We start from the raw sequence: 5,469 nt of genomic DNA, 5'->3' as shown, positions 1-5,469 counted from the left end.
TTTGAAATAGAGTCTTTTTGTGTTGCCCAGGCTGATCTCCAACTCCTGGGCTCAAGGGCTCTTCTTGGACTTCTCTTATTGGGAGACTTTTTATTAAGGATTCAATCACAATATCCCTTATTGGTCTTTTCAGGTTTTCCCCATCCTTATGGTTTAATTTTGTTTTTTTTTATTTTATGTTTCCATAATTTACCCATTTCTTCTGTGTTTTCCAATTTCTTGGCATATAGTTGTTTGTAACAGTCTTTGATGATCCTTTTATTTCTGTGATATCAGTTGTAATGTCTCCTTTTTCATCTCTAATTTTATTTATTGGGTTTTTCTCTTTTTCTTCTTAATCTAGCTAGTTTTGTAGAGTTTATCTTTTCAAATAACCAATTCCTCATCTAATGATCTTTTTTATTGCTTTTTTAGTGTTTATTTTTGTTATTATCTTCGTTATTTATGTATTTGACTAATTTTAGTTTGTTTTACTTTTGCTTTCCTAGGTCCTTGAGATGCTTGATTAGGTTGTATATTTGAAATCTTATTTTTTGATGTAGGTGTTTATTGCCATAAATTTATGTCAGTATTGCTTTTGCTGTATCTTATAAGTTTGCATATGTTGTATTTCATTTTGATTTCTTTAATGACCCATTATTTGTTTGGTAGCATGTTGTTAAGTCTTCATGAATTCTCACAGTTTTTGAGGTTTCTTTTCTTATTAATTTATAGTTTTATTCCATTGTGGTAAGAGAAAATAAACGGCATAATTTGTGGTTTATTTTCTTAAATTTATTAAGACTTATTTTGTGGCCTAATGCATGGTCATTAAAAGAGCTAAGATGTCTCCCTTTGTTGATGATCAGATCAATTCTTCCAGTAGTCATATGCAGGTTACTGTGTAAAATTTGGTGAAATTAATATTCTTTCCAGGCTTCCATTTAATCTGAATGGTGTCATTTACCTTGATGATGGAAGCAGGGTAGTGAATGATGTGAGCATCATAGGTCACCAGGGGAAGGATCACTTCTGTGCCCACAATTTCTTTCTTATTTTATACAATGTGTACCCGACCTCCTCAGATATAATATAATGTACAGCAAAGTGACCCTTAGTATCATAATCTGGCATAAATTATCTGTGGACTTTTAAATCCTGATGACATTCGTAAAAGCAGCAAGGTAGGTTATATCAGTTCAGACTTTACCACCAACCTTAAAGAAATACTACATGCAGATGTTCTTTATACTTCACCTCATGTCAGGGCATATTTAAGTCTGTTCCTTAGGAAAAAATATGAAAGGAAGTTTTCTATTAGTTTTTAGGGACCAGAAGATGAATAAAGATCAAGCACACTAGCCAATTTATTTAGCATCCACTGCTTTGGAGTTACTACTCTCTTCAGATGGTTCTTGGGATCATAATCCATGGCTTTTCAAGACATGGACAGAGTTTTGTCTTTTTCTCTGTACAGAAAATTAACTTAGCTCTAAATTCAGTGAAAAAGTTGGTTCCATCTTCTTGAATATATCTTTTCTTTTAGTCTCAATGTATCAAAAATTATCCTGTCTGGTACACAGAAAAAATGTTCTCCTTTTCCCACTCAGAGTTAAACATATCCAACAGTACACTTGGAAGCCCTGTTTCCTCTGTCTGTGCTAGAAACAACACATTAGAACCACCCTAATCTCATTTGGACTGTGAGACTCTAGGACAAACCCCCACCTCCACAGTGAGTGTTCTCCTTTTCAACTGAAACTCTAGTACGTATTAAAGCCACTCTCTTATGAAGATGACTCAAAAGCTCTAACATCCTATACTAAGCAACCCTCCACCATAGTTGTTATCCTCACTTTTTTTCATATTATTATATCCTATATTGAAGAATCACAGTTCAGCCTACTTTCCATCCTCAGTATGGATATTTTCTTTGATGGGCACATCTAATGGATTTAGGACAAACTTCTAAAAAATAAGAGGAAGCTTTCATTTATATTTTGTATAATCCTAAAATCAGAATTATATTACTCAGTATAATTGTTTTCCATATGTGCTTCACAAAGTCATAGTTAGGCAAAGATACATTTGAGACTATCCATATGCCTCAACCACTCTGAAGAGTTAATGAGAAGGAGGAGATTGAAGGTTTGATCCCAAGCCCCTCTATCCTTACTTTAGTCACAATAAATCTGCTTTTTCTATATTTTATTCATTTATTTAGGGTGCTGGGGATTGAACTCAGGGGCACTGAACCATTGAGCCACATCCCAAGCCCTATTTTGTATTTTATTTAGAGACAGGGTCTCACTGAGTTGCTTAGCACCTTGCTTTTGCTGAGGCTGGCTTTGAACTAGCCATCCTCCTGCCTCAGCTTCCCAAGCTGCTGGGATTACAGGTATACACCACCACACCCAGTTGCTTTTTCTTTATAATGTACTGATGTTGCATATAAGCTATTTTAGGGGTAATAGTATAATTGTTAAATTCAAAAACTTTTAAAAACAGTAAATCACATTTTATAGTCACAAACACTAAGATCTTGGAATTTTAAATAGTCCTCCAAGATTATTAAATTTTAACAACTGAACAGAAACAAATACTTCAGTTTCCTAATTTCCAACACTCCCTCCTCTGCTTCTAGCCCATATTGGTAATATAAAACTCAAAGGAGTATTATGGTGATCCTGGTATTTGAAAACCTTTGTGGCACTACAAAATCTTTAGGTTTTAGATGATTAAATAAAATGAATATAAGCAATAGTCAAACCATGACAAATAACAGAATTAGAAATATAACATATGGAATTATATTTATAATATGTACCTTAGTGAAGATTAAGTGAGTATAGAAAATCTTCAATGCCAAAAATAAAGGAATATGCCCCAAACCAGCAAAGCAGAAAAAATTGGAATACAGAAGTTGGTGTTGCCATTGATAGATAGCAGATAGACGTGAGTGGTAGAAACATTAAGTTAAGGGGATAATTCTTTAGCCTGGATCCATATTCTGGCCCTTCACACTTTCTTTTAAAAGTCAATTTACTTAAGGCCATTCTAGCCTTATTCTGGGTTAAGTCAATAGGATGTTACCTTTCTTGACAAACAATCCGTTACCATTAAGGCTATTGTGTCAGGACCACAAATTACCCTGAAGATTGAGCTTTTTCAACCTTAATACAGATCAAAGATTCCAAGACCCAGGAAAACAGGGTAGTTAAAGCAAAGCCCACTGACCATAAAATATGTAAAAGAATGAATTCCAATTAGAAGCAGTCACTGTGGGCCAAAGTTACTGAGAGTTGCCTTTAGATCTTTAGCATGCCGTTATAATAGTAAAATCCACCCCCCACCCATTATGGATTTCACTTGGATACTTGTGGGTAAGACCATGTGCAGTAAGAATCTAGAAATCTGATGCATTCCTACTGTCAGCCACAAGTTAAAAAGTGGTACCTGGTCAGTACTCTCTAGAAAGTTTGTTAAGACCTCTATTAGAACCAGGTGGAAGGTGGGGGGCATAATAATGCTCTACCCCTCTTAGAGATGACTCACTTTATGTCTCTCTTCCTTTTGAGAGAGCTTTCTTTCCTAACAAATTTTGTTATAGTTTTACTACATGTCATTTCTTGTCTGAAATGTTCTCTGGCAAGAACACAAGAACCAAGGAACACAATTCAATGCTGAAATTCACGGGGCTGATTGAGGCGCTGCCAGTTTTGCTGTGGGTACACAGAGCAAAAGGCTGAGAGAGTCAGAAATGCTATCCACTTCTATCCATCTCGCAGACCCTTCCAGAGCCTCTGCCACTATGGATGACGGGGAGGATCTGGTATATCAGGCAAAGCTTACCTAGCAGGCTGAGTGATATAACAAAATGGTGGAATCAATGAAGAAAGTAGCAGGGATGGATGTGGAGCTGACAGTTGAAAGAAACCTCCTATATGTTGCATATACAAATGTGATTGGAGCTAGAAGAGCTCCCTGGAGAATAATCGGCAGCATTGAACAGAAAGAAGAAAACAAGGAAGGAGAACACAAATTAAAAATGATATTGGAATATTGGCAAATGGTTGAGACAGAGCTAATGTTAGTCGGTTGTAACATTCTGGATGTACTGGGCAAACATCAAATTCCAGCAGCAAACACTGGCGAGTCCAGGGTTTTCTATTATGAAATGAAAGGGGACTACCACAGGTGTTGGTAAAGATGGCCCCCTGAGTGCTTCTCTTCCAGGAGCTCAGGTCCATGATGCACTGAATGGTGTGCGAACCATCACCTCCAATCCCTGTGAATGGCACGAACTTTGAAAGGCACACCTTCAACCCCTGAAGTGGCGGGAACTCTCAGCCAATGAAGAAGTAGCAGCCCACTCGCCTTGCTCCACCTCATCCTGCGTTAAGCCCATAAATATCAACACCCTGTTCGTGCTCTCTCTCTTACTCTCCCCCTCTCCTCTCTCTCACTCTTCTCTCTCCTCTCTTTCCTTCTCTGTCTCCCCTCTCCCCCCCCCTCTTTCTTGACCCCCTTCTCTTCTGCGACTGGCCGCTATGGTCCTGCTAATAAAAATCTCTGACAGGTAAATGGTTGTTTTGGCTTGTTGAGTTTATGGAGCTTTTCCACCGTTTCTTACAACAGGTATCTGGCTGAGTTTGCCATAGGAAATGACAGGAAGGTGGCTGCAGAGAACAGTGTAGCGGCTTATAAAGCTGCTAGTGATATTGCAATGACAGAACTTCAACCAACACACCCCATTCATTTAGATCTTGCTCTCAATTTTTCCGTATTCTACTATGAAATTCTTAATTACCCTGACCTTGACTGAAAGTTGGCAAGAGCAGATTTTGGTGATGCAGTTGCAGAACTGGATACACTGAGTGAAGAAAGCTATAAGGACTCTACACTTATCATGCAATTGTTGTGTAATAACCTGACACTATAGACTTCATACATGCAGGGTGATGGTGAAGACCAGAATAAAAAAGCGCCGCAGGATATGGAAGGTGAAAATCAGTGAGGCAATAAAGCCAACAAGAGAAAATATCTCTGACCACCCCACTTCTCTCTGTCCAACCTCTTGGAAATTCCCCATTGTCACTGAGAACCACCAAATCTGACTTTTACATTTAGTCTCAGAATTTAGGTTCCTGCTCTGTTTATTTTCTTTGTTTATTTGTTTTTGTTTTTGTTATTGTTTGTTTAAAACAGCTTTCAAAGCACTTAAAATCAAGAGTGAATTTCTGTGGATTTACTATTCCCAGCTTTTAGGTTCTTCAAGACACTAACAGGACTGCATAGAAACGTTTTCAGCATTACTGTACTGTCTCTGTGCCAGAAGTGGCAAGATCACTACAAATGGAAATTACAGGGGCTGGGGTTGTGGCTCAATGGTAGAATACTTGCCTACCATGTGTGAGGCACTGGGTTTGATTCTCAGCACTGCATATAAGTGAATAAAATTAAAGTTCATTGACAACTAAAAGATATTTT

At 37.6% G+C, this 5,469-nt stretch overlaps 1 pseudogene across 1 annotated transcript; it reads left to right on the top strand.

The window, feature by feature from the left end:
- Positions 1-3,790: 3,790 nt before the first annotated feature.
- LOC308639797 (14-3-3 protein epsilon-like) lies at positions 3,791-4,996 on the top strand (annotated as a pseudogene). The gene is made up of 2 exons: positions 3,791-4,176; positions 4,618-4,996. The product of its transcript is annotated as a 14-3-3 protein epsilon-like (transcript).
- Positions 4,997-5,469: the final 473 nt, after the last annotated feature.

The sequence above is a fragment of the Spermophilus citellus genome (genome assembly GCF_964194105.1).
Source record: "Spermophilus citellus genome assembly, chromosome: X".
In the NCBI taxonomy this organism is placed as follows: domain Eukaryota; kingdom Metazoa; phylum Chordata; class Mammalia; order Rodentia; family Sciuridae; genus Spermophilus; species Spermophilus citellus.
The sequence above is the reverse complement of the archived record's forward strand: the minus strand, read 5'-3'. Positions and strand labels throughout refer to the sequence as shown.